The sequence below is a fragment of the Rhinatrema bivittatum genome, chromosome 2 (assembly GCF_901001135.1).
Source record: "Rhinatrema bivittatum chromosome 2, aRhiBiv1.1, whole genome shotgun sequence".
NCBI lineage: Eukaryota > Metazoa > Chordata > Amphibia > Gymnophiona > Rhinatrematidae > Rhinatrema > Rhinatrema bivittatum.
This window is the reverse complement of record NC_042616.1, coordinates 519,414,663-519,436,461: the sequence shown is the minus strand read 5'-3', so window position 1 is coordinate 519,436,461 and position 21,799 is coordinate 519,414,663. Positions and strand designations below refer to the sequence as shown.

The 21,799-nt window shown below is 46.8% G+C and overlaps 1 long non-coding RNA gene and 1 other non-coding gene across 2 annotated transcripts; both read left to right on the top strand.

Moving 5' to 3' along the window:
- Nucleotides 1-9,320: 9,320 nt before the first annotated feature.
- TRNAV-UAC lies at nucleotides 9,321-9,393 on the top strand. Its single transcript has one exon. It is a non-coding gene; the product is annotated as a tRNA-Val (tRNA).
- A 6,415-nt stretch (nucleotides 9,394-15,808) lies between these two features.
- Nucleotides 15,809-19,449, top strand: LOC115086198. Its single transcript, XR_003855145.1, has 3 exons — nucleotides 15,809-16,114; nucleotides 17,941-17,993; nucleotides 19,350-19,449. It is a non-coding gene; the product is annotated as an uncharacterized LOC115086198 (long non-coding RNA).
- The last annotated feature ends 2,350 nt before the right edge of the window (nucleotides 19,450-21,799 follow it).

Genomic DNA, 21,799 nt, shown 5'->3' with positions numbered 1-21,799 from the left:
CATTTTAGAAAGGTGGTCCTGGCTGGAACTACACAGTTCAAATATATGTGGTAATTGATTGTTGGTAAGTGTATTTTTTAAGTAGCCACACTGGCCACCAGTATGTTTACTTTTCCTCCTACTTAACTCACTAGCTCAGCTTTGTAAGAAGGGCTTCTCTGCTTGTGTGTTGCTTTTGTTTGGTGTGAGGAGAGCAGAAACATCAGATCTTTATTCAATCTACTACAGTCATCTATTATATTAACCTACTCAATTTTTTTAAAATGATTTATTATTTCTCACAGGACAAGCAGGATGGTTGTCCTCACAAATGGGTGACATCGAGGATGGAGCCCACCACGGAAAACTTCTGTCAAAGTTTAAACAGAACTTTGACTGGCCCCTACTGGGCATGCCCAGCAAGGCACTGACCCTGCAGTCAGCAGGGGTCTCCCTTCAGTCTTCTTTTTTCCGCGCAGCAGTTGCCACGCGGTGAAAGGAGCTCTCTTACCACGTTCCTGACAGGAATTCGGTATTTTTCTTTCCGAAGAAAATTTGCCCCTCAGGGGTCTCCCTTCGACAAATTTTTGTCACCTCCGTGGAAACCGGTAAGTTTTTTGCCTTTTTTCTTCGACTACCGTCGAATTTGGCCCTCGAGGCCTGTTGGCAATTACCGAGCCCGCAACTAAATTTGGCCTTAAGCCATGGCGACGGGATTCCGTCGATGCCCGGATTGTACCCGGACTATGTCAATCACAGACCCCCATAGGGTTTGTGTTTTGTGTTTGGGTAGTGAGCATGATGTCCTGACTTGCACCAAATGTGCCCTAATGACACCTAAGGGTCGCAAAGCCAGGATGGAGAAGATGGGGCTCCTCTTCCATGCACCCACCCCAACGCCATCGATTGCATCGACGTCATCGGAACCGGCACCGTCGAAGTTGCACCACCATCGTCAACCCTCCGGTGACCGTCCACCATCGATGACTTCTCGGCCGTCGACTCCTGTCCCCTCCCCGGATGGGCGAGGAGACCGGAAGGACAAGCATCGCCATCGACGGCACAAGTCTCGGCCTGTCGAGGATCCACAGTCATCGACCTCTGAACAAGCCGAGCCACCGACTAAGAGGCCTCGTTCAGACTTGGCACCGTCCACGTCTCGTTCGCAGGCATCGAGGAAACCCTCACCCTCTCGGGGTGTGGGAGCCGTGATCCCACCGGTTACGGTGGTCCCTCCGGCTCTGCCTCAGCCTCCCTCTCCCGTCGAGCCGGGTATTGTTACCCCTGGTCTCCGGGCAGAACTGGACCGGCTGGTCCAGGAGGCCATCGAGAAAGCGATGCAAAGATTCCAACCTCCATTGGCACCGTCTCCGGCACCGATTCCGGCACCGCCACCGGCATCGACCCCGGCACCGACTCCGCCACCGAGGAAGGAACCGACCACCGAACCTTTGGTGGAAGCGCTGGCACCGCTACTACAACGTATGGAGGCACTTGTACATGCCCTCCCATCGATGATTCCAGTAGCACCGACAGCGCCATCGTCTCCGACTGGATTTTCATCGGCGGGAGAAACACCGTTCCTGATTCCCCCTTCCGGGGTGGTCCCATCGGTGCCTTCTCGTATATCTCCACCGATTTATCCTTTGGCTCCATCGGTTCCAAGACCGGCACCGACTCCATCGGCAACACCGAAACCCTCGATGCCGTTCCCAGTACCGATTGTACCACCAGTTCCTCCAAGGTTTCCTTCGATGCCTTCGGATCCTCAACCAGGTCCATCGGGGCTTCAACCCCCAAGTGATCCCTATGATACCTGGGGTGATGATACATCTTCTGACACAGATTTACCATCACCGCCTTCTCCTACAGAGAGTAGAAAAAGATCTCCTCCAGAGGATCTCTCCTTTATTAATTTTGTAAAGGAGATGTCCGAAATTGTACCTTTTCAGCTGCAATCTGAGACCGATGACAGACACCAGATGATGGAACTGCTTCAATTTTTGGACGCCCCAAAAATCATCGCTTCCATCCCCATTCACCAGGTGTTTCTCGATCTCTTAAAGAAAAACTGGGAATCTCCTTCATCTGTATCACCAGTTAACAAGAAGGCTGACTCCACATATCTCGTCCAGTCAGCACCAGGCTTTCAAAAGCCTCAACTGGATCATCGCTCTGTTGTGGCTGAGTCCGCACAAAGAAAGGCCAAGCGTCTAAAGCCACACTCCTCCACTCCGCCTGTCAAGGACAATAAATTCCTGGACAGTGTTGGACGGAAAGTGTACCATGGAGCTATGCTGATTTCTCGCATAGCCTCATATCAACTCTACATGACGCAATATAACAGAGCCATCCTTAAACAGATGCAAGATTTTGCTGACACATTACCTGACCAATACCAGCCACAGCTTCAGGCCCTTCTTAACAAAGGGTTTGAAGCGGGGAAGCACGAGATCAGAACGGTTTATGACATCTTCGATGCCTCCACAAAGGTTTCAGCTACTGCCATCTCGGCCAGACGTTGGGCTTGGTTGAAGTCATCCAACCTTCGCCCAGAGGTCCAGGATCGTTTAGCGGATTTACCCTGCTTAGGGGACAATTTGTTTGGAGAACAAATTCAGCAAATAGTAGCTGAATTGAAAGATCACCACGAGACGTTGAAACAACTTTCTTCTGTTCCGTCTGAGGTTTCCTCCAAACAACCACTTAAGAAGGACTCTAAGAAGTCGTTCTTTCGGCCACGCCGTTACTACCCTCCATCGGCCAGGCCTCGTCCAGCTCGATCCTCTACTAGGCCTCAGCCGCGTCAGCCTAGGAAACAAAGGCCTACCGTAGCCCCTCCTCCTGGGCCTGCGGCTGGCCTTTGACTCCCCTGTAGGGAACACATGCCAAACCCCTCTTCCAGACATTCCTGTAGGAGGTCGACTGTACCATTTTCTACAACCTTGGTTGCAGATCACCTCAGATCAGTGGGTGCTAACAATTATCGCACAGGGTTACCACCTCAACTTCATAACTCTTCCGGCAGACTCCCCGCCTCTTCAAGCGTGGAGTCTATCCACCCATTTGGCTCAATTACAACAGGAAGTATCTCTTCTTCTGCAATCAAATGCTATAGAACCCGTTCCTCCCTCTCAACGAGGCAAGGGATTCTATTCCAGATACTTCCTAATACCAAAGAAATCAGGGGGACTACGTCCCATTTTGGACCTTCGAGCCCTCAACAAATACCTTCAAAAAGAGAAGTTCAAAATGGTAACCCTAGGCGCGCTGCTCCCTCTGCTACAAAGAGGGGATTGGCTGTGCTCTCTCGACCTCAAGGACGCTTATACCCACATTGCGATCACACAATCCCATCGCAAATATCTGCGGTTTCTAGTAGGCCACGACCATTATCAATACCGTGTCCTACCTTTCGGTCTGGCTTCTGCCCCACGAGTCTTTACCAAATGTCTCGTAGTGGTAGCAGCATTCCTAAGGAAGGAAGGTGTCCACGTCTACCCCTACCTGGACGATTGGCTAATCAGGGCCTCCACCCAACAGATAGCTCAATCCTCCCTAAAATTGACAATTCAAACACTCCTTTCCTTAGGGTTTCTTGTCAATTACGAGAAATCTTGTTTAGTCCCATCTCAAACCTTATCCTTCATTGGGGCAGACTTGGACACCTTACAGGCAAAGGCTTACCTTCCTCTTCAGAGGGTCCACACCGTAATATCCCTGGCTCGCCAGCTCCAGTCTCAGAACACTGCCACGGCTCGCCAGTTCCTCATTCTCCTAGGACACATGGCATCCTCGGTTCAAGTCACTCCCATGACCCGACTAGCCATGAGAGTAACACAATGGACTCTACGACACCAATGGATTCAAGCTTTTCAGCCTCTGTCCTCCATAGTCACAGTCACACAAGCGCTGCGCCTATCCTTAACCTGGTGGACGACTCAGGTCAACCTCCTTCAGGGCTTACCTTTTCTTCCACCGGATCCGCAAGTAATCCTAACCACCGACGCTTCTCACATCGGTTGGGGAGCCCATGTGGACGACTTTCAAACCCAAGGGTTATGGTCCAAAGAGGAAGCCGAACACCAGATCAATTTCCTGGAACTTCGAGCAATCCGCTATGCGCTCCGCACCTTCAAAGATCATCTCGTTCATCAGATAATCTTAATCCAGACGGACAACCAAGTGGCCATGTGGTACATAAACAAGCAGGGAGGCACAGGCTCCTTCCTTCTGTGTCAGGAAGCTGCGCAGATCTGGGCGGAAGCCCTCTCCCACTCCATGTACCTCAGGGCCACTTACCTGCCGGGAGTAGACAATGTATTAGCAGACCAGCTGAGCCGTGTCTTCCAACCACACGAGTGGTCACTCGATCCTCTGGTAGCGACCTCTCTGTTTCACAAGTGGGGCTCTCCCCGCATAGACCTCTTTGCGTCCCCTCAGAACCACAAAGTGGACGATTACTGCTCTCTCATTCGGAGCCAGCACTCTCGGCCGAGAGATGCATTCTTCCTCAAGTGGACAACCGGTCTGCTCTATGCATTCCCTCCACTCCCTCTTGTGTCAAAGACTCTCGTGAAGCTACGCCAGGACGGAGGAACCATGATCCTGATAGCACCTTACTGGCCACGCCAAGTATGGTTTCCAATACTCCAGGATCTCTCCATCCGCAGGCACGTTCCTCTGGGAAAGGACCCGCATCTGCTCACTCAAAACGACGGATGCCTCCTCCATCCCAACCTCCAAGCCTTGTCCCTGACGGCATGGATGTTGAAAGGTTAGTCCTTCAACCATTTAACCTTTCAGATTCCGTTTCTCGGGTCCTGATAGCTTCACGAAAGCCTTCCACAAGAAAGTCTTACTCATACAAATGGAAAAGGTACACATCATGGTGCACTTCTCAGTCCCTTGATCCCCTTTCCTGTCCAATCTCCAAATTCTTGGACTATTTATGGCATCTCTCTGAATCAGGTCTTAAAACCTCTTCTATCAGAATGCATGTCAGTGCGGTAGCCGCCTTCCATAAGGGTATTGGGGGTAATCCTATTTCAGTGCAACCCCTAGTAACACGCTTTCTTAAGGGCTTACTCCATCTAAAGCCACCCTTGCGTCCTCCGGCCCCATCCTGGGACCTTAACCTGGTTCTTGGTCGTCTAATGAAACCTCCTTTCGAACCTCTGCACTCCTGTGACTTGAAATATCTCACTTGGAAAGTGTTATTCCTTTTGGCTGTTACTTCAGCTCGCAGGGTTAGTGAATTACAGGCCCTAGTTACCTATCCGCCTTACACTAAGCTCCTGCAGGACCGGGCGGTACTCCGCACTCACCCTAAATTTTTACCTAAGGTAGTTTCGGAGTTTCATATCAATCAATCTATCGTACTACCTATCTTTTTTCCCAGGCCCCACTCCAACTCTGGAGAGCAGACCCTGCATACCCTAGACTGTAAACGGACTCTAGCTTTTTACCTAGACCGTACAGTTTCCCACAGGAAGAGCACTCAATTATTCGTCTCTTTCCATCCTAATAAGTTGGGACAACCTGTGGGTAAGCAGGCTCTTTCTTCCTGGTTGGCGGACTGCATTTCTTTTTGCTATGAGCAAGCTGGCATTCCTTTTCAAGACCGTGTTAAAGCACACTCTGTGAGGGCCATGGCGACGTCAGTGGCACACCTTCGATCGGTGCCGCTTCCTGACATCTGCAAAGCTGCAACCTGGAGTTCTCTCCATACTTTTGCAGCCCATTATTGTTTGGACAAGGCTGGAAGACAGGACTCCATCTTCGGCCAGTCTGTCTTGCGTAACCTTTTTCCAACCTGATGTACCAACACCCTTCCACCTACCCGGTAGGGTGTGGATGCCCTTTCCCAAATTTCTCCTCAGTTGTTGTGCCTGCTGCACACCGTTGGGTACATTTGGTGCAGGTCAGGACATCCTCAGCTCGGTACTCACCCATTTGTGAGGACAACCATCCTGCTTGTCCTGTGAGAAAGCAAATGTTGCTTACCTGATGTAACAGGTGTTCTCACAGGACAGCAGGATGTTAGTCCTCACGAAACCCGCCCGCCTCCCCGCGGTGTTGGGTTCGTTTTATTTTTACTTTCTAGGCACTGCCTGTAGCTTTGAAAATCAGACTGAAGGGAGACCCCTGCTGGCTGCAGGGTCAGTGCCTTGCTGGGCATGCCCAGTAGGGGCCAGTCAAAGTTCTGTTTAAACTTTGACAGAAGTTTTCCGTGGTGGGCTCCATCCTCGATGTCACCCATTTGTGAGGACTAACATCCTGCTGTCCTGTGAGAACACCTGTTACATCAGGTAAGCAACATTTGCTATCACTGAATTAATAATTAATTATTATTAGGTGGTGGTGAATGTCTGACTAGGCTACTAGGCTAGTGTCACTGGTGAGGCTAGTGGCATTTTAGCAGAATTATAATTTATTTTTATTAGTACTGCAGCACTAATATATTCAAGCCTAGGTAGGCAGGCAGTGCACCACTCCAGCAGTCACATCATTGCTTCCTGTGCATTGCATTATGCACACACATTGATTCCAGCTAGGGGACAAGGCAGGTCACCTTTTCTGCACACAGTGACTCCAGCTGGGGATAAGGCAGGTCTCCTTTACTGCACACATTGACTCCAGCTTGGGGACAAGGCAGGTCTCCTTTCCTGCACACATTGACTCCAGGTTGTGGAAAAGGCAGGTCTCCTTTACAGCTGTACTGTACTGTGTGCAGGAAGATCACAACACTCCTGGTATAGGATAGGGCACTGTGTGCAGGAAGATCACAACACCCCTGGTGTCAGGGTTAGGGCACTGTGTTCAGGAAGATCACAACACTCCTGGTATTAATAGGGATAGGGCACTGTGTGCAGGAAGATCACAACACTCCTGGTATTAATAGGGATAGGGCACTGTGTGCAGGAAGATCACAACACCCCTGGTATCAGGGTTAGGGCACTGTGTGCAGGAAGATCACAACACTCCTGGTATTAATAGGGATAGGGCACTGTGTGCAGGAAGATCACAACACCCCTGGTATCAGGGTTAGGGCACTGTGTGCAGGAAGATCACAACACTCCTGGTATTAATAGGGATAGGGCACTGTGTGCAGGAAGATCACAACACCCCTGCTATTAATAGGGATAGGGCACTGTGTGCAGGAAGATCACAACACCCCTGGTATTAATAGGGATAGGGCACTGTGTGCAGGAAGATCACAACACTCCTGGTATTAATAGGGATAGGGCACTGTGTGCAGGAAGATCACAACACTCCTGGTATTAATAGGGATAGGGCACTGTGTGCAGGAAGATCACAACACTCCTGGTGCCAGGGATAGGGCACTGTGTACATGAAGATCACAACACCCCTGGTGCCAGGGTTAGGGCACTGTGTGCAGGAAGATCACAACACTCCTGGTATCAGGGTTAGGGCACAAGTTCTAGTCACATTGACTGATCACATTACTTTTTTTGTCAAGCTACCAACTGTTTCCATTTCCCATCCCCCATATACTGTCAGTGGGAACCTTGGTAACATGAATAAATAAGAGGGCAGCCAATAGGAATACATATTCATTCCTAAACTGACCTTAACTGACCTGAAAAGTGTCAAATTGTATCATTTTCAGTTAGTGCGCACTAACTGGGAGTTAGTGCGCACTAATCGGAAAAAAACGATTTTTAACGATTTTTTAACTAAAAAATCGTGCCAAACACAATTTTCTTCTCCTGACAAACAATTTTGATCGTTAAGACGATAGGGCACACGATTCAAATCCCTACGCTGAACCCAGAAGATTGGAGAGAAAAACACTCACTGTTATCTGCACTCTGCAGCAGTGACACATCATCAAGCTCGTATGCCAGTTTCTTTAGCGTAAAGCTGGCTCCTGCTGTTGTAGTAGTCCAGAAGAAATCCCTCTTCAGTTTCAGGGCAGGACCTCATTTTTGGTTTTTACCTGCCGGTGCCAGTGCAAAAGTGCGCAATTTTGGACACATTTAAATTTACTTCATCTGCTCTGCCTTTCCCTCTCCCTCACATCATTGTATATATGTTACCGGGGATGTGTAAGATTACAACAACGATTTAACATTTTTCCGTGGTATTATAATGCCCACTGCCTAGTGCCCACTGCACACACTTTGCCTTCTGCCAGGCAAACAGTGAGTGTCATCCTTTCTGCTCTGTGTGCACTATTTCTCTGTCACAGACAGGCTTCACAATACAGCCTGTTATGCTGCACTTTCTGGCCTGCCTTCACTGCTCGCTTATGCCCAGTACTACCTAGCTGCCACTGCCTACACTGTGCCCACTGGCAGTCATACAGAGAATAAATAACTAATCTGAAGTGTAGCTAAGGCTTCAATCACGAAAAAGGATAAACAGAACAGCAAGCGAAGCAACACAAATCTACAATGATGCAGAGATATTGTGATGCCAGGCTGCCTCCATGGTTTGTTTTCCTGTCTTGTGTTAATGGGCTGCCACAGCAAAAATCCTTACCAAGAACTCGGAGAGAGCTCAGTGCTATGCTTTCACACAGACAATGTCTAGAGAAACAATGCAGAGCAAGGCTGTGACATGCTCATTCTTTGAGCTCAGCATCACTGTAACCCACTCTGCGGCATTATAGGAGACTAGGAAAATGCTCCGCTGCGATACATCATAACTCTCATTGCTTGACGGAATGCCAATCCGTCCCTTCTCTGCAGCCTGCCCGCTCCACAGTGTATGAACCTTTCTCCATACATTTGCAACTGTTGCTATGCCTATGATTTCCATGGGTTTTTTGACTATAATTGCTTATAGAAATCATTCTGTTTGACAGAAATGAAACAAGTAGGATTCCTTTAGTTCACGGGTCCCCTTCAGCTCATTTTGGACCCTAAGAGTTTAGAGTCAGAGTTTAAAGCTTTTAAAAAAGCTCTAAAAGCATGGCTTTTCAAACAGGCTTATATTGACTATCTTGAAAAAAAGGACTCATTGGTTTAAAGAAACATTATTTTTATCTTTGTTTTATGTTCATTTATTAATAATTGATTAACTATTTTATTTTTTATCATATTTTACTGTACCTTTTAGATATTTCAGTTTGATTTTATGATTTTGTAACATGTAAATCATTGTGATGTATATTATGAACGATGGTATACAAGAATTTTTAATAAATAAACTAAATAAATAAAAAAGAATCAAGTTGGCTCCACTGATTTCATTTTTATATTTTGTTTTCAATGAATGCACTTCTCTAGCTGAGATGCTTGTTCATTTAGTCCTCCTTTAGGTGGGCATCAAGGGTTCGACAGTTGCTCACAGACTTAAAGAAGGTGTTAGTTGGTTCCATAGTGTAGTGGGTATCACATCTGCTTTACACGCAGAAGGGCCTGGGTTCAATCCCCAGTGGAGCCATTTTTAACTTGCTGCAGAAACAGGCCTGAGTCTGAGTGCAAGGATAACTTAGATACCGAAAAAGCAAGTTGAAGACCAATGGGTTCCATATATGTGCAGTGGAAACCCCACTTGTCAGGTTTTCAGGATACCCACAGTCTATATGCAAGGGATAGATTTACAGGCCCTTCCTTCTATGCGTGCTACTTGATCTCATGCGAATTCATAGCAGATATCGTCTTCCCCAGAAGAAGTGTGGGAATGGTTACTGGAGAGGAAATAAGGAAGCTTTAGGTAAACTCCTAAGCCAACACCTTGTGTGGTAAAAAGAATTCAGCAGTGACTCTAGTAAAACAAATTTTTCATGGTAGATGGGATGGCTCTTGGAAGATCTAGTTTTTGCCAAGAGTAAAAAATGTTAGAATGTGAATGGTGGCTGAGGCGATTAACCCATGAATTATTCAAACAGTATTCTAAAATAATTGGATAGGTGTTTGAAAGTGTAATAAGGAAGCAACCAGACAAGGAAATGGTTTCATGGTGTAGAGGTTATCACATCTGTTTCACACCCAGAAGGTCTTGGTTTCAAGTCCCAATGGAGCCACTTTATGTTTCTAGCAGTGGATGAGCATTTTATAGATGTTCAGCCATCAGCTGTATTGGTGTCAGTGAATGCTTGCATTGTTATGGGACCTTGTTAGGAACAGCTTGGGAGCAATCCTACAAAGATCTTGCAAGCACAGCTATCCAGGAGGGTTGAGTGCAATAGAAGACAGTGATGATAACTGTCTTGCACTAGTCCTGTTGTCCCTGAGGTGGTCATCCCCTGTGATGGACTGCAACAGTATATCCTTGGCAGTATGGACTGGAATGACAGGGCAGAATGAATGCAAAAGTTGGTCATTTCCCTGCAGTTACTCTCTGAGAGAAAATTAGCATTTGTAGAAAGACCTCAGGTGCTAGTGGAGGATCCTCAAAACATCTTGCTTCACTTTTATCCTTGTAGTTCTATTTTCAAGCCCTCATTCTCTACTAGCTGCAGGGGCTGGCTATCAAGGGCATTTATTTCAGAACTGCCCCTTTTTCTAACTTTGACTGCTGCTTCACTCCTGTCCTGGGGCATTCCTATTGAAACCTGTTCCATTTCTTCCATCGTAGCTTTTCACTTCTCATGTTTGGCAGGGGGCTGCTTGCCTCTTACCTGAATGATGGAAAGGGTTGAGGGCATGGGATCAGATTGGGAAACACTTTTCCTCTTTTCTGCCACTTCCAAACTCCCCAGATGCTAGTCCTAAGGGCTGCTGCTTCTGTGGCTTATAAAGCATGCCAGTGTTAGTTAAATGCCCCATTTGTTTCCCAGGACCTGTGTCTTAGCCATGTGCTTGCATTTTGCAAAGCGTGGGCCTTCCCTTATTTAGAAATGTCTCCAGATCTTCCAAGTCCACTCTGATCCCTTCTCTACATACTTAGCAGAGGATGCTGCCACTGGAGCTGATATAGTGGGTGGACTCTGAGGAACAATGCCAAGGGCATCAGATGTGCTCTCTAACTGTGCTGCCTGCTCTTCAGCCACATCCTAATTTTGTCCTGCCTCCCCCATCAAAGAACTGGATAAGGTGGCTAACACACTACTATAAAGGCCTCCCAAATTTTCCCCTTCTGGTACACTATCAATAGCTTCTATTTCAGGGAAAACAAGTAATGACTCTTCATCTGAATAAAAAAGCACTAGGAGTCGAGTGGAATCATTTAGACTAACTGTTTTATTAAAGCATGAGCTTTCGAGGACACAGTCCACACCATCAGATGCATGAAATGATGTACAGTTGATTCATAGCAGATATTGACTTCCCCAGAAGAAGTGTGGGAATGGTTACTGGAGATGAAATAAGAAAGCTTTAAGTAAACTCCTAAGCCAACACCTTGTGTGGTAAAAAGAATTGACTCCTTCACATGCTTTCTGCTTCGGATATATTTAAAAAAGATTTTACTGTGAGTTTTTGCCTCTACAGCCAACTTCTTTTCAAATTCTCTCTTAGCCTGTCTTATCAATGTATTACATTTAACTTGCCAACATTTATGCTTTATCCTATTTTCTTCTGTTGGATCCTTCTTCCAATTTTTGAATGAAGATCTTTTGGCTAAAAGAGCTTCTTTCACCTCCCCTTTTAACCACCCAGTAATCGTTTTGCTTTCTTTCCACCTTTCTTAATGTGTGGAATACATCTGGACTGTGCTTCTAGAATGGTATTTTTTAACAATAACCACGCCTCTTGGACATTTTTTTACTTTTGTAGCTGCTCCTTTCAGTTTTTTTCTAACAATTTTTCTCATTTTATCAAAGATTCCCTTTTGAAAGTTTTGCACGAGAGTCTTGGATTTGCACTCTGTTCCTCTTCTAGTCATTAAATCAAATTTGATCATATTATGATCACTATTGCCAAGTGGCCCCACCACCGTTACCTCTCTCACCAAGTCCTGTGTTCCACTGAGAATTAGATCTAAAATTGCTCCCTCTCTCGTTGGTTCCTGAACCAATTGCTCCATAAAGCTATCATTTATTCCATCCAGGAACGTTATCTCTCTAGCGTGACCTGATGATACATTTACCCAGTCAATATTGGGGTAATTGAAGTCTCCCATTATTATTGCACTACCAATTTGGTTAGCTTCCTTAATTTCTCTTAGCATTTCACTGTCCGTCTCACCATCTTGACCAGGTGGACGGTAGTATACCCCTATCACTATAGTCTTCCCCGACACACAAGGGATTTCTACCCATAAAGATTCAATTTTGTATTTAGTCTCATGCAGGATGTTTATCCTATTGGACTCTATGCCATCCTGGACATAAAGCGCCACACCTCCTCCCGAGTGCTCCTCTCTGTCATTGCGCTATAATTTGTACCCCGGTATAGCACTGTCCCATTGGTTATCCTCTTTCCACCATGTCTCTGAGATGCCAATTAAGTCTGTCATCATTCACTCCTATACATTCTAATTCTCCCATCTTACTTCTTAGACTTCTTGCTTTAGCATACAAACATTTCAAAGTTTGTTTTTTGTTTGTATTTTCATTCTGCTTTTTAATTGATAGGGATAAGTTAGAAATTTTTAGCTCAGGAGAGTTTTTAGTTACAGGCACTTGGACTACTTTTCTAATTATTGGAACCTCACTGTCGGGATGCCCTAATTCTAATGCATCATTAATATCCTTTAAAGATACCTCTCTCCGAACCATGCGCTGCTGAGTGACTGTCGGCTTTCCCCTTTGTTCTAGTTTAAAAGCTGCTCTATCTCCTTTTTAAAGGTTAGCACCAGCAGTCTGGTTCCACCCTGGTTAAGGTGGAGCCCATCCCTTCGAAAGAGACTCCCCCTTCCCCAAAAGGTTCCCCAGTTCCTAACAAAACTGAATCCCTCTTCCTTGCACCATCGTCTCATCCACGCATTGAGACTCCGGAGCTCTGCATGCCTCTGGTGACTTGCGGGTGGAACAGGGGGCATTTCAGAGAATGCTACCCTGGAGGTTCTGGATTTAAGCTTTCTACCTAAGAGCCTAAATTTGGCTTCCAGAACCTCCCTCCCACATTTTCCTATGTCGTTGGTGCCCACATGTACCACGACAGTCGGCTCCTCCCCAGCACTGTCTAAAATCCTATCTAGGAGACGCTTGAGGTCCTCCACCTTCGCACCAGGTAGGCAAGCTACCAGGCGATTCTCATGCCCACCAGCCACCCAGCTATCTACATTCCTAATAATCGAATCACCAACTATGATGGCCGACCTAACCCTTCCCTCCTGGGCAGTAGGCCTTGGGGAGATATCCTCAGTGAGAAAGGACAATGCATCACCTGGAGAGCAGGTCCTTGCTACAGGATCCTTTCCTGCTGCACCTGGTTGGTGCTCTCCCATCATGAGACCTTCTTCCTCCAAGGCAGCACCAGGGCTGCCAGTCTGAAGTTGGGACTTGACTACTATGTCCCTGAAGGTCTCATCTATATACCTCTCTGTCTGCCTCAGCTTCTCCAGGTCTGCCACTCTAGCCTCCAGAGATCGGACTCGTTCTCTGAGAGCTAGGAGCTCTTTGCATCGCATGCACATGTACAACTTCTCACCGGTGGGTAAAAAATCATACATGTGACACTCGATGCAAAAGACTGGGAAGCCCCCCTCTTGTGCTGGACTGCTGTCTTCATCTCAATTTTGATCAGCTGCTAGTTAAGTTTTAGGTTGCTATGGGAGTAGGAATGTGTCTAACGTCCTTTAAATGTATTAGTGAATTCACTATGTGTCTGGTAGTGGCCTACTGGGCTCTGATCGAATTCTCAATAAAGGTTTTGTTGGGTTTTTTTTTTTTTTTTTTTGTGAAAGTGGCACTTGCCTATAAATTAAGGGATGACCTGGGGGGGTTGGAGGGTTGGGAAATACAAACAGTCTTAACTTCAGTTAGTCAGCCTGAGTGACTCACTGCTCCCTTGATTAACAAATGTTGGTCCCTATTCAAACCCAATCACACTACCTCAACACCTTTCCAAGGTGAGTAACTGAGCTGAACTATTCAACTTTTCTACTTAGGTATATACTGCTCCTAGCTTATTTCTAGCTTCTGGATACTTTTTGGGTTGGTTGTTTTTTTTTTTTGTGTTTTTTTTTTTTCAATACAAACACTAAGTTTGTATTTAATACTAACACTCAGTTCTTTAAAAGTCTGGAGAACACTCAGTTCTGCAGACTTTTAAAAATAAACACACTACCTACTGCTACCTTATTGACTGACTATTTAAAAATACAAACAGTCTAACTTGTTTATTCACTGCCTACCTACTGTTACCTTATTGACTGACTATTTAAAAATACAAACAGTCTAACTTGTTTATTCACTGCCTACCTACTGTTACCTTATTGACTGACTATTTAAAAATACAGTCTAACTTATTTATTCACTGCCTTTCTGACTATTAAAGGCACAAATACACTAAATAATATTCCCAAATAGTTAACTTTGCCCCAATACTTTTAAAAAAGACAATGTCCCAAGCAAAAACTTACTGATTCCTTTCAGCCACCAGCAAGGTGATCCTCTCCTCTCAGGATTTGGTGAGAGAGGTAACAGAGGTGGGGCTGCTTGGCAATAGTGATCATAATATGATCAAATTTAAATTAATGACTGAAAGAGGAACAGTATGTAAATCTATGGCTCTAGCACTAAACTTTCAAAAGGGAAACTTTGAGAAAATGAGAAAAGTAGTTAGAAAAAACAGGTGTGGGCCTTGTTTAAAGGTAGCATCCTAGAAACACAGACCAGGTGTATTCCATGCATTAAGAAAAATGGAAGGAAGGCAAACTGATTACCAGCATGGAAATGTTCCCAAATTTAGCTTAGCCGGTTCAGCGCTGAGAAGCCTCCAGAGATCTAACCTCACTGAAGGGCCTGTCCCTTAATCTAAAAAAATACCCACCTCTACCCTGACTCCCAATTGCTCGGTCATTTTTAATGCAGGCCTGTCTTCGTCTGTTAAAGAAAGGTTCAGACCTTAAAATGTGTAAGGCTGAATGCACATCACCATTATATACATGGAGGACAATAATGATGTCCATCCTTTACACAAGTAAAGGTAGGAGCATATAACAAGGCATATTTCTGGTTTGGAGTTCGGACAGGGGGAAAACTATAGCCAGAGAGCAAAGTGTTAGGTCCCTTTAAGGGCTGCAGCTGGAGAGCTAAGCCAGCTCGTGATTATGATGTCTGATTATGACATCACCATAGTAGAGGTTTGAAACCAGGCAACTCCTTTCTTTCTTGCTCTTTGCAACAGACGTCCTCTGTTGCTCCTGGGCTGTGATCCCTGTGCTTTGGTGTCGTGCCTCCAGTGTCTCCTGTGTCATCGTCCCTCCAGCGTCTCCTGTGTCTTCATGCCTCCAGCGTCTCTTGGGTCTTCGTGCCTCCAGCGTCTCCTGTGTCTTCATGCCTCCAGCGTCTCCTGTGTCTTCATGCCTCTAGCGTCTCTTGGGTCTTGATGCCTCCAGCGTCTCCTGTGTCTTCATGCCTCCAGCGTCTCTTGGGTCTTCATGCCTCCAGCGTCTCCTGTGTCTTCATGCCTCCAGCGTCTCTTGGGTCTTCATGCCTCCAGCGTCTCCTGTGTCTTCATGCCTCCAGCGTCTCTTGGGTCTTCATGCCTCCAACGTCTCCATGTTCCTGTGACCATCACTTCGTCTCTTCACTATCTGCCACAGACCTTCTGCCTGGACTATGTTGTCTCTTCAAGAGATTGGTTCCTATTTTGCTGGGTGAACGCTCTATATCTTCCTTCTCTTTCCTTTCTGCCCACCTGCCTTTGCTGTTCTTTGCGTTTCCTTCCCTTTCTCTGTCTTGTTTCTGCTTCCCCTTTTCCTTTCCCTTACTTCTCCTTTTAGCAAAACAGTTTTAGTGGTTAATATTATTTCCCTCCCATGTAAAATTCCCTTTTATTACCATTAGAGGGTCCCTGAGGGAGAGAGAGAGCTGTGGGTTAATAGGGACAGACAGGGAGAGTTTGTAAAGCTAAAGAAGCCCAGCCAGTTGTGCAGTCTGAGCTGATCCTATCAGCACCCTCATAGCCGACTGAGACAGGTGCAGCATTCAGCTCTGCAAAAACGTTCACTTAAAAACCAGTTGGAGTTACTGTGAAATTCCTTTTCTTCTTCCCCTGCTTGTAATACAGTCTTCATAACAAGCTCTGTTTATTAGCACTGTGGATCCTAGGTAAGTGAGTTTTTCAGTGATTCTTGTATTTTTTGGATGTGCCTTCTTTATTTGTCTGGATACTGTGAAACCCCAGGTTTGGGGAGTCACAATGTCCTCAGAAAGCCCTCATGAAGGAGCAGGTGGTAGGGTACTTGGGAAACCCAGTTGGTGGGTGGGAGGTTGTCAGGAGAGGCACAAGTGCAGGAGCAGGCAAGGCCTCTGCAGTGCTTGCTGGGATCTTCAAGGTCCAAGCAAGTGAGCAAGGGTTTAACCTCCGAGTGTCAGGTGAAGCAGCTTTTGCTTTACTTCTGCTAAGAATGTTTTATTCCAGGGAGGTAAAGGAAGAGATGTGATGTCTGCTCTTCATTCCTGCCATGAATATTTCATTCTGTGTGGCAGGGGCAGAGCCAGAAGCAGCACAGCTCTTGCTCTGTTTTCCCTGTGAACATTTAAGTGAAGGCTAAGCAATCTGGTATTGCTTAGCAGATAATAACGGGGGTTAGCGAGCGGTAGGATAGGGTTAAATTATAAGTTAGGAGGGAAAGGGGAGGGGAAGAAAGTAAAGCTAAGGGGCCAATGAAAAGGAAGTATTTTGAATTGAGGAGCTGGGATTGGTTGGGGTAATAGTTAGTTAGGGCAGAGAGCCCTTTGGCGCCTCAGTTGGGTGGGAGAGGGCTGAGGGAGCAGGCTGGAATAATTTCCCTCCTCCCTCCCTTATGGTAGAATCATTGGATGTTATTCAATGTGTGTTGTCTTTATTGATTGTCACAGTGGCGGGTAACTCCAGCCCAATATGGTTGATTTTGTTATGTCTTGTTAAAAGGCATTGGGGGAGGGGGGGGGGTATCTCGTGTAGCGTGGGGCTGCTACATGAGGTGGCCAATGAGCAAGAGGGGAGCCGAAGCTCAGAGGCCGGGGTACTTACCCACGCTGGTGCGAGGCGGGGTAAGGAAATGGACTCTATGGGTGTAGCTCTACCACTGGGTCCAGGTGGGGAGCAAGTTGTTAAGAAGGGGATAAAAGGGGGGGGGGGTATATGTTGAATAGTGTATTAAGTGTTAGGGGCTCGGGTCATGTTATAATAAACTGCGGCCTTTATTTAACCAAAACAAACATTGTGTGGGATTATAAAGGGGGCGGGGAAGCAATTGAAAGCGAGTCTTGCCTCTCCCAGTTTTTCTTGGGGTGGGAGGCTGCAGGAAGGAGCCAAGGATGAGGCAGGAGCTCTCGTGCCACTCTCCAGTCCTTATGAATATTTCATTCAAGGACAAGGTGGGGAGATGAACCCAAGCTGTGGCAGCAGATCATGCTCGCTCCTGCCGTGAACATTTGATTATGGGGGGAGGGGGAGGAGTCAGAGACACGGAGCAAAAGCTCCCTCCATGAACCTCTGGTTTGGGGCTCTGGCAGGGGCTGCCTGGGACTGAGCTGTGGGTCTCGCCTGGGTCTGGATGTTTCCCAGCCTTGACCTAAATAATCAAAGTATGCAAGGTCTGGCCAATCCCATCTGAATTTTAACCTGAGGTGATAAGGAATGCAAAAGTACACATCTAGATTTGCTTTGTTTATTGCCCCCTCAAAAATACCCCTGCCTGCTTTTTGTGAGGGCTCGGTGTTAAAGGAAAACTCTGCATCTAGTTTTCCCAACTCCAAACCAGAAATATGCCTTGTTATATGCTCCTACCTTTACTTGTGTAGAGGATGGACAGTAATCAAACAGCCCACTTCTGTGGATAAAAGAGCGCTTTACCCCCAGAAATGGCTTTCATTATTGTCCTCCCTGTATATAATGGTGATGTGCATTCAGCCTTGCACATTTTAAAGTCTGAACCTTTCTTTAACAGACGAAGACAAGCCTGCATCAAAAATGACCGAGCGATTGGGAGTCAGGATAGAGGTGGGTATTTTTTTTAGATTAAGGGACAGGCCCTTCAGTGAGGTTAGATCCTCTGGAGCTGCTCAGGCTAAGTTTTCAGGAGGCTCCTCAGTGCTGAACTGGCTTAAGCTAAATTCCCTGTACATACTCGGATCAGTCCAGACTCCTGGGTTTTGCCCCCCCCCCCGCTAGCAGTTGGAGACAGAAGTTTATCAAACAAACCTATGCCTTATATAGGCTGGTGCCAGCTACAGTCTGGCAGTCTTCTTCTGTCTCCTAGCAGGTGGAGGGGGTGCAGAACCTACAGTCTGTGCTGAGGCCTAGTTTTTCAGTTCTAGATAGTATTGTTAGCTGGGTAAAAAGAAGGATAAAGTTAGAATAAGGTATAGGAGCGCAGTGGTTTGCCTGCAGGTCCAGTCTCCCGCCTCCCGGGGGGTTGTGAGGTCCGGAGGGGACCATCCCCCCTGCTTTCCGAGGCCGCTGAGGTGTGGGGTGCTTTGCCCTCCTGCCAGCGTGAATTCGTGACTGGGGGTGATACCGGGGAGCCCGGCTCACTCCCCCCAGTAGGTCCAGGACCCGGAGACTATTGGGCGAGTATCTTTTAAAAAAAAAAAAAGTTAAAATTTTTTTTGTGTGTGTTCTGTCGGGGCTTCATTCTCCTTCCCTTCCGGTCGCATTTGGGTGCTTGTGCGCCATTTTCGCCACCTTCCGAGCGATTTTCGGGGCTGTTTTTTGCTGCAGCATGCCGCATCGGGCCGCTTGTAGGGCCTGCGGCACCGCGCGGGCGCAACTGTCCTGGGACAATTTGTGTTCCGATTGCCTCTCCGGAGCCAAGGAAGTCTCTGCGGCCATGGGCAGGGACCTAGTGAGGGTCCAAACAGTGACCGAAGCATTTGGGGACTTACATTCTTCAGGTGCCGACCCGTTCCCGTAGGGAACGCCCCACGGCGCCAGCGGCACGGGGGGAGGACGAGCCTCCACCGTGATTGTCACCACAACGCAGAGTCCCTAAGGGGGACAGACCTGCGAGACCCAGCTGTGCTGCCAATCCAGAGGTCCCTGAGGGGGATCAGACAGATTTGTCTTCAGACTCTTCTTTTTCGTCTGATTTCGTGTTGCTTATGCATAAAGCCTTCAAGGCACGCAAAGATTGCCATTTAAATACAGTCTCGAACGGTATGTGATCCGAACTGTGCGTGCGGCAAACGCAGGTGCGCCCGGCACTAATGCACCTCTTTCTACCGCACCTTACTGTATTGGCCTGTTTGTGATAACCAAGATCAATGCCTGTAGCTCAGGTGGAAAGTAGGACATCAGGAAATGCTTACATATCTCCTTTCTTTCTCTTTCCAGTTCCGCTCATCCTGCAAACTTCAGCACCGGTGCAACTATTCCCACCCCTCTTTCCACTGCTCCCTCTGCTCTCCCCTACCCCAAGCCTCCCCCTCTCTATCTTCCCTCCACCCTCTCCCATCAATCTCCCTGTCTTATCTCCTGTTCTCCCCTTCCATATTTTTCTCCTTTGCTCCTTCCTGTTATTGTATCGACTCCTCCCACCCTCCTTCCAATGCTCTCTCTGCTCTCCCTCCTCTCCCCTAGCCCATGCCTCCCTTCTCTATATCTTCCTTCTCCTTCCTCTCTGCCCACCTGCCTTTGCTGTTCTCTACATTTCCTCCCCTTTCTCTGTCTTGTTTATGCTTCCCCTTTCCCCTTTTCCTTTCCCTTACTTCTCCTTGACATCCCGTGTGTATTTGGTCTGATTGCAGTGCATGCGCTTCGAAGAAAAAAAAACGGTAAGGAGACTTTGCAAACATCGCTTTGTGCCCTATAATACTTTTAAAGGTCCTTGGTCAGCGGATTTGTCCGGCTGAGTTCGGAATTTAGCTGGACAAACCGCAAAGTGTTAAAATTGTGGGCCAATGAATGGCTAACTTACCTGGATAAAACGAGATGACTGGGTGTGGGGCTTATGTTTAGCTGGGTAGCATATAGTTTTCCCCCTGTCCGAACTCCAAACCAGAAATATACCTTGTTATATGCTCCTACCTTTACTTGTGTAGAGGATGGACAGTAATCAAACAGCCTATTTCTGTGGATAAAAGAGCACTTTATCCCCAGAAATGGCTTTCATTATTGTCCTCCCTGTATATAATGGTGATGTGCATTCAGCCTTACACAATTTAAAGTTTGAACTTTTCTTTAACAGACAAAGACAAGCCTGCATCAAAAATGACCGAGCAATTGGGAGTCAGGGTAGAGGTGGGTATATTTTTTAGATTAAGGGACAGGCCCTTCAGTGAGGTTAGATCCTCTGGAGCTGCTCAGGGTAAGTCTTCAGGAGGCTTCTCAGTGCTGAACCGGCTAAGCTAAATTTGGGAATATTTCCAGCCGCCAAGCTGTGATTGAAAATTTATCCAGTAAACGGAATCAACTCTTGTGGTCACTTAGCAGCTCTTCTGAAAACTTACCGCTTACTTTGTATACAGAAATGGGCACAATTAACTTTGTGATAACCAATATCAATGCCTGTCCCTCAGATGGAAAGTAGGACATCAGGAAATGCTCACATATCTCCTTTCTTTCTCTTTCCGGTTCCGCTCGTCCTGCAAACTTCAGCACCGGTGCAGCTACTCCCATCCCTCTTTCCACTGCTCCCTCTGCTCTCTCTCCTCTCTTCTACCCCATGCCTCCCCCTCTGCATCTCCCCTCCTCCCTCTCCCATCAATCTCCCAGCCTTATCTCCTGTTCCCCCCTTCCATCTTTTTCTCCTTTGCTCCTTCCTGTTATTGTATCAACTCCTCCCACCCTCCTTCCAATGCTCTCTCTGCTCTCCCTCCTCTTCCCTAGCCCATGCCTCCCTTCTCTATATCTCCCTCCTCCTTCCTCTCTGCCCACCTGCCTTTGCTGTTCTCTACTTTTCCTCCCCTTTCTCTGTCTTGTTTATGCTTCCCCTTTCCCCTTTTCCTTTCCCTTACTTCTCCTTGACATCCCGTGTGTGTTTGGTCTGATTGCAGTGCATGCGCTTCGAAGAAAAAAAACCGGTAAGGAGACTTTGCAAACATCGCTTTGTGCCCTATAATACTTTTAAAGGTCCTTGGTCAGCGGATTTGTCCGGCTGAGTTTGGAATTTAGCTGGACAAACCGCAAAGTGTTAAAATTGTGGGCCAATGAATGGCTAACTTACCTGGATAAAAAGAGATGACCGGGTGTGGGGCTTATGTTTAGCTGGGTAGCAGCCCTGAAGTGAGATAGAGAAACTTACTCCACTGTCTTTGGGTCTATCCAGCGGGAACCCGTACCTGGGTAAGTCCAGCTAACTTCCTGCTCTCAGCACCGCTGAATGGACCTATTAGTTTATAACTATAAATGAAGAAACATTTTGTTGGTATTCAGGGATTTCACAGTGCTAATCACTGATTTCTCAAAGACGAGGAGTCCCTCAGATCACAGGGAACTGTCTGCCCTCTATAGTTACTCCAGTGAGCCATAGCAAATGGTTTAGTCCACTCACTACCCTAAACTAGGTCCTCCTCTGGGAGGTGATTAGACCTTAGAAAAGGGACCCAGAAAAGACAAAACAATAAATATAACAATTGAGGAATCACTAAATAGCAGTCAAATAAGAACATAAGGACATAAGAAAATGCCATACTGGGTCAGACGAAGGGTCCATCAAGCCCAGCATCCTGTTTCCAACAGTGGCCAATCCAGGCCATAAGAACCTGGCAAGTACCCAAAAACTAAGTCTATTCCATGTAACCATTGCCAATGGCAGTGGCTATTCTCTAAGTGAACTTAATAGCAGGTAATGTTTATTTATTAGCACA